We start from the raw sequence: 12,711 nt of genomic DNA on the forward strand, positions 1-12,711 counted from the left end.
AAACCATCTTCATCAGCTGTGGGGTGCGTGCTCCCAGACTCCGCAGGTAAAAGAATGAGTTCCTGGCTGGCTCTGCGTTGAAAGTAATTAAGCACGTCAGAGTTGCAAAACCATGCGCTTCGGCCTGATGCGAGCTTTCCACCCAATCAGACCATTTCAAAATGCGTTGCAGTGGAGAAGTTTTCCCAGCTGTATAATCAGTTCTGTATTCAGTTCCTTAAATAGAGATTCGTCGATAAACCAAACGACCATTTTTAAAATGCAGTTTTGTCTTTGGGAAAAAAGAAAATAAAGCCTCCCTTTAAAAAAAAGAAAAGACCTGTTTTCATCAGATCAGATTTCCTTTGGCATTTGCCTCTAGGGTTCTTAGGGATTCTGATTTTTTTTTTAATGCTGAATTTATTCCTTTATTAGATAGTCATTAAAATCGACCTCGTTCCCGTAGAGGGGTGATTATGGATTCGTTCATTTTACGAGGCTAGTGGCTGACAGAAGTGATGCTGCTGGTGGCGTCAAGGAAATGTTGTGTTTTATAAAATGAGGACTGAGACTGTTATAAAGTTGATTTGGACATGTTTTCTGAAATTTAAAAAAAAAAACAGAAATGGAAAAATGGTTTGTTGCAGAGGAAGGGCTCCATGCACACAGACAACTGCAGTCTAACCCAGACCCTTGAATAAGGTGGTGTCACTGCCTGACTCCGCCTCCTCCCAGGTCTGCCTCAATCTGGGGCAGAAAGCAGACCCAGCTGAGGTCCCCAGCCCCAGCCCCAGCCCTACCCAGGGCACGTGACATCTGGATATAGCAATGTGTAGACTGAAGCCAGCAAAACAAGATCTTTTGGCCTTCAAAAACCACCTTGCCCCCTCCTTGAAACGGACCCCATGGCCACACAGGCACCCCAGGTAGAAAAGTGAGAAGGGAAGCTCCCGCAACAATTACAGGAGTGAGACAGGACCAAGAGCACTCTTCCCACACGGCTTCCAGAACCAGGTGGTCCAGATTCCAATCCTGCTCTGCCACACAGCAGCTGTGGGATGCCGAGCAAGTCCTATACCCTGCTGTTTTGTTCCCTCGCCTGCCAGGTGGAAGTAGCAATTGGGAATCGAAGACCTTAGTATCTGCAGAGCACGTGGAGCAGGGCCTGGCACGCATATTTTATGGAGGGCAGCTCTGGCCTCTGTCTCACCTCTGGCTAACAGATGCTCCTGGCCTCCTGCCTGCGCTCCACAAGGTCCACGCCAGGGGGCTCAGCGCTCCCGCCCCGGGCCACGGGAAAGCCCACAGCGTCTGACACTGCCCGAGGACCCTCTGATCTTCCATCGTCCGCCTTCTTGCCTGCCCATCTCTCCTCGCGGAGGAAGTAACACCCTCACACAGAGCCCCTCGACTTCCCTCCCCACCTCCCCACCTCACTCCGTCCTGCTCCTGCCCAAGCCCTCACTCCCCACCCTCCTTCCTGCCAGAGTGGAAGGGGCCCATAACTGCACCACCCGAGGGTGGGGATCACCCCTGGTGGGGCCTGCCAGGGCGGTTGTGCGGCTCGTGTACTGCACAAGGGTACCCAGCCTAGGTGCCAGAAGAAACTGAAACCCGATCCATTCTTGCTTTCCAGGCAGGACAGGCATGCCTTCTAATCCATCCACCCAGAGGGGTCCACATTTCACTCGAGTAAAACTATCTTGTAGGTGAGCAGAGGCCCTGACACCTGGTTACCCGTTGTCCCGGAGCCCTTTATCACTCTGTCACCTCTTTGTCAACCTCTCCCTTCCCAGCTTCTTCTTCAGTCCCAGAGCTGTCATGGGCAGAGGACGGCACTCGGGGAAACCGGCCAACACCTGGAATGAGGCAAAGCAGTCACTGTGGGCTCCTTCGGGGCTGCCTGTGGTCAGGCAGGTGTCCCATTCTCCAGTTACCTGATTCTGTGAGCGCCGCACCATCCTGCACAGTAGCCACTGGCCGCAGGCAGCACTTGAACATTTAGAATGTTCCTGGTCCAAACTGAGGTGTGCTGTAAGGATAAAATACATACTGGATTTAAAAGACTTCGTGAGACAAAAAGAATGCCAAATACCTCATTAACGCCTGTTCTATCAGAGGCTTGCTGGGACTGCTGTAACCAAGTCCACAAACAGAGCGACCTGAAACAACAGGAACTTCTAATCTCACAATTCTCAAGGCCACAGCGCCCTGGTCAAGGCATCTGCAGGCCCTGCTCCCTCCGAGACCTGTAAGGGTGAACCTGTCCTGCCTCTTCCTAGTTTCTGACCGTGGCCATCAATCCTGGCATTTCTTGGCTGGCCGCAGCATCCCTCCAGTCTCTCTGGACCTCAGTTGTCACATGACATCCTCCATGTGGGTCAGTGACATCACGTGACATCCTTAAGGGCCACCCTACTCCAGGATAATCTCGTCTCAACTAATTATATCTGCACAACCCTACATCCAAACAACACCACATTCTGAGGTACTAGGGAATAGGACCTCAACAGACCTTTTGGACAGGATACAACTCAATCCACAATACACATTTAAATGATACAATTTGAGTATTATGTTAAACAAAATGATTAATTGCATTCGTGGCTCACATGTGGGGCCCACATAATATTTCTCTTGGACGGCTTTGCTCTAGAATATGTACTGTGATTTGACTTGCTATTTGTGATTGATTGGGTCACTCTGCAGCTACGGAAGGGTAAATGTTAGCTGTAGAAAACCAAAAGCGGCTGGCGCCGTGGCTCAATAGGCTAATCCTCTGCCTGCAGCGCCGGCACACCGGGTTCTAGTCCCGGTTGGGGCGCCGGATTCTGTCCCGGTTGCCCCTCTTCCAGGCCAGCTCTCTGCTGTGGCCCGGGAGTGCAGTGGAGGATGGCCCAAGTGCTTGGGCTCTGCACCCCATGGGAGACCAGGAGAAGCACCTGGCTCCTGGCTTCGGATCAGCACGATGCACCAGCCGCAGTGGCCACTGGAGGGTGAACCAACAGCAAAAAGGAAGACCTTTCTCTCTCTCTCTCACTATCCACTCTGCCTGTCAAAAAAAAAAAAAAAAAGAAGAAGAAGAAGCCCTAAATGTAGGGCCAGCACTGTAGCACAGCAGGTTAAAGCCCCAGCCTGCAGTGCCAGCATCTCCTATTGGTGCCGGTTTGAATCCCGGCTGCTGCACTTCTGATCCAGCTCCCTGCTGGTGCGCCTGGGAAAGCAGTGGAAGATGGCCCAAGTGCTTGGGCCTCTGAACCCACATGGGAGACCCAGAAGAAGCTCCTGGCTCCTGGCTTCAGATAAGTGAAGTTCCGGTCATTGCGGTCAATTGGGGAGTGAACCAGCAGATGGAAGACCTCTCTCTCTCTGTCCCTACTACCTCTCTCTGTAACTGATTCTCAAGTAAATTTTTTAAATTTTTTTTTAAAAAAGATGACCCAAATGCATTGCAAAAAGAACTTTTGAAGTTTAAAATGAAAATTTAAGCTTGAAAAAAAAAAAAAGAACAATAGGTAAATTAAAGGAGAGGATGTCACTGTTGAGCCCTGAATCAGAAAGCTGGAAGATCAAGAGTAAGAAATATCTTAGAGCTTAGAGAAGAAAGATAATGAGACAAAAGTCATGAGGGAGAAGATAAGAGATTTAGAGGAGAGTTCCAGGAGACCTAACATGCGAAGAACAGAAGTTCCAGACAGAGACAAAGTAAGAGTGGGAGAGGCAATAATTAAACACACGACGGAAAAGTGGGAAAGGCAATAATTAAACACACGACGGAAGAAAATTTCCCTGAACAGAGGAAAGACTTGAATTGCTTGTTCAGTCCATGGCGACAAAAGCACTGGCTGGCTAAGAAATGATGCACTTGCTAGGATGGGAGAAAAGACGCTGGAGGAGGTGCAAGACCTCACAGGTGAGCCTGCAGGTGGGAGACAAGATGTGGAACCACAAATGAGCGCTGCGTCACCTCTGCCCTCCAAATAACCCACAGGAACCTGTCTTGTGACCCACTCAGGACTTTACAGGTGAGGGAATTTGTGCAGTGTGGTTCAATCCAGCCAAGTTCACACATTTCAAAGCCACCATACCAGCTAAGGCTAAAAGGACCCAACAAGCTATTTGTAGCCCTATGTGCTCTGGGTGGCCTCCAGTCAAAGACGGAGCAAGGTAACAGCACAAAATCGCAGCCTACTACCCAACAGAGGATTGCTTTACTGGGCATTTTTTTTCTTGTTTTTGGGCCATCCTCCACTGCTTTCCCAGGCCATAGCAGAGAGCTGGATTGGAAGAGGAGCAGCTGGGACTTGAACAGGCGATCACATGGGAGGCTACTCCACAGAGCCTACCCCTTACTGGGCAATTTTTACAAAGCTCTCCTGCCGGGCTGGCAGCTGATAGGATTCCATGTGATGGGGTGGCTCCGCCTGCCCCAACCCCTTTCCCCTCACTTCCTTTCACTTCCTTTCACTCTGCAAAATCCTTGGTTCTTCTGACTCTGCCTCCGCACCTGCTTCTCAGAAATTCCTGCCAGCGTAAAAATAATGTAAAGCAGCTATTGTGATTATGCTCAGCACACCAAGGAAAATACGCTCCAAACAAACGAACAAACCGGAAATTTGAACAGCTCAGTACAAACCACAGAAAAGAACCAAGTGAACATTCTAGAACTAAAAAATAAAATCTCTGTATTCTTTTAAGTTCACTGGATGAGTTTAACAAGCAATTAGAGGTGACAGAGAATCGACAAATTTGAAGATAGATCAATAGAAATTGTCCAATCTGAGAAAGCAAAAGATTGAAAAATTGTAACAAAACCTCAGTGGCCCTCTGCGGAGCAACAGCACAAAGTTTAACACTTGTTTAATATGAACCCCAGAAGGCAAACAGAGAATGGGACAGAAATCTTTGTGAATAAATAATGTCCCAAAATTTCCCACTCTAGTACAAGTTATAAATTTACAAAATTTCAAGAAACTCAAACCCACACAAGAAAAAAACACAAAGAAAATCTCACACGAATACACCATAACAAACTACTGGAAACCAAAGATAAAGAAAATGCCGCAGGGCCAGCCTTTGGAGCAGTGTTAAGACACTTCGAATGCGTGCATTCCACACTGCAGTGCCTAGGTTTGAGTCCCGGCTCTGCTTCCAATCCCAGTTTCCTGTTAATGTACACCCTGGTGTGTGATACCTCAAGTGATTGAGTCCCTGCCATCTGCATGAGAGACTCAGAGTGAATTCCTGGCTCCTGACTTCATCCTGGTGCAGCCTGGGCTGTTGTGAGCATTTGGGGAATGAACCAGCAGATGGAAGATCTCTGTCCAGTGTCTGTCTGTCTGTCTCTCCCCTTTAAACTAAATAAAAATAATTTAAAAAAAAGAAAGTGTCATGAAAATAGACACGGAAACACTACACTGGTATACTGGGGAACAACAACTTGAATTACTTCTGACTTCACACCAGAAATAATGAGGGCAAAAGGCAATAGGGTAACATCGTTGGAGAGATGGAAGAATCATCAGCAACCAGAATTCTACACGCACTAAAATATACGTCCAAAATGCCTGTGTTGGGAGTGCACATTAGCCTAGCAGTTAAGACGCCCACCCCACTTCAGATGGCCGAGGCTCAAATCCAGGCTTCAGCTCTTGACTCCAGCTTCCTGCTAACATGTACTCTAGGAGGCAAAGGTGACAATGGCTCAAGGAGTGGAAGTCCTGGGTTGTGTTCCTGGCTCCTGACGTGACCCAGCCCAGCCCCAGACATTGCAAAAAATTTGGGGAGTGGACTAGCAAATGGGAGTGTGCACGCACGCACACCCACACATACATGTACATGTGCACCTCTCAAACAGAAATGTTAAATGCATTAAAAAATGAGTGCCTAGGCCGGCGCCGCGGCTCACTAGGCTAACCCTCCGCCTTGCGGCGCCGGCACACCGGGTTCTAGTCCCGGTCGGGGCACCGGATTCTGTCCAGGTTGCCCCTCTTCCAGGCCAGCTCTATGCTGTGGCCAGGGAGTGCAGTGGAGGATGGCCCAAGTGCTTGGGTCCTGCACCCCATGGGAGACCAGGATAAGCCCCTGGCTCCTGCCATCGGATCAGCACGGTGCGCCGGCCGCAGCGCACCAACCGCAGCGGCCACTGGAGGGTGAACCAACGGCAAAAGGAAGACCTTTCTCTCTGTCTCTCTCTCTCTCTCACTGTCCTCTCTGCCTGTCAAAAAAAAAAAAAAAAAAAGAATGGAAGGCCGGCGCCACGGCTCAATAGGCTAATCCTCTGCCTAGCAGCGCCGGCACACCAGGTTCTAGTCCTGGTTGGGGCGCCGGATTCTATCCCAGTTGCCCCTCTTCCAGCCAGCTCTCTGCTGTGGCCCAGGAAGGCAGTGGAGGATGGCCCAAGTGCTTGGGCTCTGCACCCCATGGGAGACCAGGAGAAGCACCTGGCTCCTGCCTTCGGATCAGTGCGGTGAGCCGGCCGCAGTGCGCCATCCACAGCGGCCATTGGAACCAATGCTAAAGGAAGACCTTTCTCTCTGTCTCTCTCTCTCACTGTCCACTCTGCCTGTCAAAAAATAAAAATGAATAAATTTTTTTTAAAAATGAGTGCATTGTTATGTGACAATTACTACAATGCACCTTATCATCCCACAGTCTCAGTGGCTCAAATGTCAGAGCACAGCTTGGCTGGGTCCTCTGAAGGCAGCAGTCAAGGTGTCAGCCCAGGCTGAGCTCTTACCTAGAAGCTGGAGTGAGCAGGCCCTCTCAGGTGTGTAGCAGGATTCGCTGCTTTGAGTCAGCAGGACAGGAGCCACCCTGAGCTACTGTCTGAGATGCTGCCTGCAGTATTCTGCCCTGTGTCTCTGATCACTTCTGATCACTTCATCTTGCTTGGTCGAAGCCAGCAGGAGAAAGAGATTCTACAGTCGGTGGGCAAGAAGGAGCCTTCATAAAGCAACGTAAAACAATTGCTGTCGCCTAACCACTCTCATGGGAAACTACGCCAAGAGGTGACTACCAGAAGGTAGGGGCCGTTGAGGGCCACTCAAGGTCTGCCCACCACAAGGAGAGGAAACACAAACATGTGCAAATGAGTGAAAGCCAAGGGAATTCACTGCCAACAGACCTGTGGCACAGCAACCCTGGATGGAGTTTATCAGATGGAGGGAAATGACACACATGGGAACTCATCTCTTCAAGAAGAAATCAAAATTCCTGGAAACGTTAAATATGCAGAGAGAGTCATCTTAATTTCTAAATGCATCTTTCTCTTTACAGTTAAAAACTCCAATGATGTCTGTGGAGTTTATAATGTATGTAGATGTCATGTATATGACAATAGTATAAAGGTTGAGAAGGCAAATGGCCCTATTATCATTGCAAGGCTCTTAAATTTTGTGTGAAGTGGTAAAATATTAAACTTAAGTAAAATGTAGACTCTAAAACAAGAATGAATATTGGAGCTGGAGTTGTGGCATAGTGGGTTAAGCCGCTGCCTGCAATGCCAACATCCCACATAGGCACCAGCTCATGTCTTGGTTGCTCCACTTCCAATCCAGCTCCCTGCTAATGTGCCTGGGAAAGCAGCGAAAGATGACCCAAGTGCTTGGGGCCTGCCACCTACATGGGAGACCCAGAAGGAGCTTCTGGCTCCTGGCTTTAGCCTGGCTCAGGATCTGGCTGTTGCAGCCATCTGGGGAGTAAGCCAGTGGATGGAAGATCTGTGTGTGCGTGCGTGCGTGCGTGTGTGTGTCTCCCCCTCTCTTGGTAACTCGGACTTTCAAATACATAAATAGAGCCTTTAAAAAAGTAAATATTACAATCACATATCACAACTACCTTTAAAATGTGAAGTTGCAAAGCTTAAAAAGCCAATTAATAAATTAAAATAGAGTTCTAAAAATTATTTAACCCCAAAACAGGAAAAGTGGGGAAGGAAAAAAAAAACTTGGGGCTGGCACTGTGGTGCAGTGGGTTAACACCCTGGACTGAAGCACTGGCATCCCATATGGGCGCAGGTTCAAGACCCGGCTGCTCCACTTCCGATCCAGCTGTCTGCCGTGGCCTGGGAAAGCAGAAGATGGCCCAAGACCTTGGGCCCCTGCACCCGCATGGGAGACCAGGAAGAAGCTCCTGGCTCCTGGCTTCCGATCAGCGCAGCTCCAGCCATTGTGGCCAATTGGGGAGTGAACCATCGGATGGAAGACCTCTCTCTCTCTCCCTGCCTCTCCTCTCTCTGTGTAACTCATTCAAATAAATAAATATATCTTTTAAAAATTTGAAAACAAAAACTTGACAAATAAAAGATCTATTTTAAATCATGCCCATAATTACTGGATCAGTACATAGACTAAACAACTAAAAGAAAATATAGGAATAGTTTTAAAAGAAAAAAAGGGCTATATTCTGACAAGAAGCATTCTTTACATTTTTAATTATTTATTTGATAGGCATAGAGACAGAGACAGACAGACAGAAGGACAGAGAACTCTCATCCCCTGATATATTCCCTAATTGCCTACAACAGCTGGGGCTGAGCCAGTTAGAAACTGGAGCTAGGAACGCAATCAAAGTCTCCCATTTGGATAGCAAGGACCCCATCACTCAAGCCATCACTGCTCTCTCCCAGCGTGTGCATTAGCAGAAAGTAGGAATTGGGAACAGAGCCAGGATTCTCTACTCAGGTACTCCAGTATGTGATACAGGCACCCCAACCAACATCTTAACTGCCAGACGCAACTCCCATCCAGGGATGCATTTTAAATGCAACAGGACAGTTACGCAAAAGGAAAGGGATGAGAAAAGATGCATCACACAACATACAATCCCTGCATGAGGAAACTAGGACTGTGGGCATGTGTTTTAGCACAGCAGTTTAGGTAGCCACTTGGGACACCCACGTCCATATGAGAGTACCTGGAATCAAGTCCCACCCCTGCTTCTGATCTACCTCCCGGTTAATGCGCCTGGGAGGCAGTGGATGATGACCCAAGTACTTGTGTTCCTGACACTCGCGCGAGGGTGCAATGGAGCTCCTGGATCCTGGCTTCACCCTGGGCCCAGCCCCAGCTGTTGGAGGTACTGGGGAGTGAACCAGTGATTAGAACATCTCTCTCCAACCGCCCCGAGATAAGCAAATAAATAAATAAGAGTTTCTTTAAAAAAAAAAATTGGAATGAGGATTAGGCTAATTTCAAATAAGATAGATTTTCATGATCATTTTAAGTGCATAACTGGTCATAAAGATAGGAATAAGTAGGCTGGCACCGTGGCTCAACAGGCTAATCCTCCGCCTTGCAGCGCCAGCACACCGGGTTCTAGTCCCGGTTGGGGCACTGGATTCTGTCCCAGTTGGCCCTCTTCCAGGCCAGCTCTCTGCTGTGGCCCAGGAAGGCAGTGGAGGATGGCCCAAGTCCTTGGGCCCTGCATCCCATGGGAGACCAGGATAAGTACCTGGCACCTGGCTTCAGATCAGCGAGATGCCCTGGCTGTGGTAGCCATTGAAGGGTGGACCAATGGCAAAGGAAGACCTTTCTCTCTGTCTCTCTCTCTCTCTCACTATCCACTCTGCCTGTCAAAATAAAAAGGAATAAGTGTCAAAAGGATCACATAAATAAGACCAAGTGTCTGCTAATAATATTAGAATTTTTTTTTTTCATTTTTGACAGGCAGAGTGGATAGTGAGAGAGAGAGAGAGAGAGAGAGAGAGAGAGAGAGAGAAAGGTCTTCCTTTGCCGTTGGTTCACCCTCCAATGGCCGCCACGGCTGGCGCACTGCGGCCGGTGCACCGTGCTGATCCGAAGTCAGGAGCCAGGTGCTTCTCCTGGTCTCCCATGGGGTGCAGAGCCCAAGCACTTGGGCCATCCTCCACTGCCCTCCCGGGCCACAGCAGAGAGCTGGCCTGGAAGAGGGGCAACCAGGACAGAATCCAGCGCCCCGACTGGGACTAGAGCCTGGTGTGCCCGCGCCGCTAGGCGGAGGATTAGCCTGTTGAGCCACAGCGCCGGCCTTATAATATTAGAATTTAAAAAGAGAAAATGATCCAACATGGGAAACGGGTCACACAGCAGACTCATAGAATGACAAAAGCCCTAAATAGCACTCTGGCCTCAGAATCAGCCCTTAAGGCATTCGGATCTAGTTAAAAAGCCCATGAGAGCATTTCAGGCATGGAAAGCCAAGACACTGTGGCAAAAAAAAAAAAAAAATGGCCTACATAAAAGATATCTGTGAGATTACAGTGGAAAGAAGGGACCATCAAAGAAGGAGGTACCTTTCTCTGAAGGGAGGAGAGAACTTCCACTTTGCCTATGGCCCTGTCTAAATACTGACAGAGTTTGTGGACTCAAAAGGCTTCCATTGCCTTGGCAGCTCATGACAAGTCTCAGGTGATCACTGATGTCATAAATGAGAGTGTCAATTGTTAAATCAACAACGGGAGTCACTGTGCACTTGCTCCCCATGTAGGACCTCTGTCCTTAATGAGTTGTACTATGAGAATTAACAGTAAAACTTGTCTTCAAACAGTACTTTATACTTTGAGTATACTTTGTGGATGCAAACTGCTAAAATATACTTAGTAAAGAGTTGATCTTCTATATATAAATATAATTAAAAATGAATCTTAATGAAGAATGAGATAGGAGAGGGAGTAGGAGGTGGGATGGGAGTGGGGGTGGGAGGGCGGGTATGGGGGGAAGAGCCGCTATATTTCAAAAGCTGTACCTATAAAATTTATATTTATTAAATAAAAGCTTTCCTAAAAAAAACATAGACTTTAAAACAAAGACTTAAAAGGGACAGTTTATGATGGTAAGATGGTCCATTTTTATCAGAGACATAAAAATTATTATTAGTGGGGCTGGTGTTGTGGCACAGTTGGTTAAGCTGCCACCTGCAATGCCAGCATCCCATAGAAGCACTGGTTCCAGTCCTGCCTGCTCTCTTCCCATCCAGCTCTCTGCTGGTGTTCCTGAGAAGGCAGTGGAAGATGACCCAAGTGCTTGGGTCCCTGCCACCCACATGGAAGACCTAGGTGGAGTTCCAGGCTCCTAGCTTTGGCCTGGTCCAGCCCTGGCCACTGTAGCCATTCAAGGAGGGAACCAGCAGATGGGAAATAACTGTCTCTGTAACTCAACCTTTCAAATAAATAAATCATTATTTAAAAAGATGAAAATATCTATACTAGAAAGTAAAATAGTTGTGAAAATAAATGGCCAAAGGTTCTACTTCAAGTAGCTACAAAAAGAAGAGTAAAGGAAATCCAAAGTTAGTAGAAATAAGGATTATTAAAATAAGAGCACAGTGGGCCAGTGCTGTAGTATAGTAGGCTTAGCATCCCATATGGGTACTGGTGTGTATCCTGGCTGCTCCTTTTCCAATCCAGCTCTCTGCTGTGGCCTGGGAAAGCAGTGGAAGATGGACCAAGTGCTTGGATCCCTGCACCTGCATGGGGGACCTAGAAGAGGCTCCTGGCTCCTAGCTTTGGATCAGCCCAACTCCGGCCATTGTGGCCATTTGGGGAGTGAATCAGCAGGTGGAAGACTTTTCTGTCTGTCTCTCCCTCTGTCTGTCTGTAACTCTACCTCTCAAATAAATAAATAAAATCCTTAAAATAAAAAAGAGGGGCTGGCACTTTGGCACAGTGGGTTAAAGCCCTGGCCTGCATTGCTGGCATCCCATATGAGCAATAGTTCATGTCCTGTCTGTTCTTTTTCTGATCCAGCTCCCTACTAATGTGCCTGGGAAAGCAATGGAAGATGGCCCAAGTCCTTGGGCCCCTGCACCCACACAGACACCCGGAAGAAGCTCCTGGCTTCCTGGCTTTGGATTGGCTCAGCTCTGGCTGTTGCAGCCATTTGGGGAGTGAACCAGCAGACAGAAGACCTCTGTCTGTCTCTACCTCTCTATCTCTGTAACTCTTCCAAATAAATAAAAACAAATCTTTAAAAAATAAATAAATATAAAAAAGAAAGATACCAATTATCCCAAAACTGATGTACACACTTAATGCCTTCCCAACCATAATTAAATTTGACAGTTTTGTAAAATGTCACAAACTGGTTCTAAAATTCATATGAAAATGTGAAGGACCCAGAAATATCCAAAGCAATCTTTAAAAAGAAGGACAAATCTGTAGGTCGACACAGTGGACTTGGAGACCCCTGATGAAGCGGTAGCAACTGCAGCACTGTGGCACCATCTGCGGGGCAAACAGATCAAGGAAATAGAAGAGAGTGCCCAGAAGCAGGTTCTCACTGGTGAGTTGACCAAATCAACCCAATAAAGACAGGAAATGTTTTCAACAAACAGCACTGGGATAACTGGATATCCAATATGGGGGAAAAAAATGGCCTTCAACTCTACCTCCTCACACCATACTCAGAAGTTACATCATGATGGATCTCAACCTAAACCTAAAAGAACATAGAACTTCTAGAAGAAAATGTAGAAACTTGGGAACTATATTTCTTACAAAAATAAAAAAACGTAAAAATTACTCTGATGAAAAGTTAAAGAAGCCAGCACTGTAGTACAATAGGCTAAGATTCCGCCTGCAGCACCAGCATCCCATATAAGCACTGGTTCCAGTCCTAGATGCTCCTCTTCTGATCCAGCTCCTTGCTTATGGCCTGGGAAAGTGGTGAAACTGGCCCAAGTTCTTGGGTTCCTGCACCTGCATGGGAGACCAGGAAGAAGCTCCTGTCTTCGGATCAGCTCAGCTCCAGCTGT

At 47.7% G+C, this 12,711-nt stretch overlaps 1 long non-coding RNA gene across 1 annotated transcript in view; it reads right to left on the reverse strand.

The window, feature by feature from the left end:
- Window positions 1-401: 401 nt before the first annotated feature.
- The window catches only part of LOC133767919 (uncharacterized), a 39,422-nt gene continuing 27,112 nt past the window's right edge, over window positions 402-12,711 (reverse strand). Inside the window, exons 2-4 of the long non-coding RNA XR_009866921.1 lie at window positions 1,917-2,011; window positions 1,750-1,838; window positions 402-579 (exon numbers count right to left, since the gene is read on the reverse strand). This is a non-coding gene — a long non-coding RNA (uncharacterized LOC133767919). The remainder of the gene's footprint in view (window positions 580-1,749; window positions 1,839-1,916; window positions 2,012-12,711) is intronic.

This window comes from Lepus europaeus, chromosome 10, assembly GCF_033115175.1.
Source record: "Lepus europaeus isolate LE1 chromosome 10, mLepTim1.pri, whole genome shotgun sequence".
Lineage (NCBI taxonomy): Eukaryota > Metazoa > Chordata > Mammalia > Lagomorpha > Leporidae > Lepus > Lepus europaeus.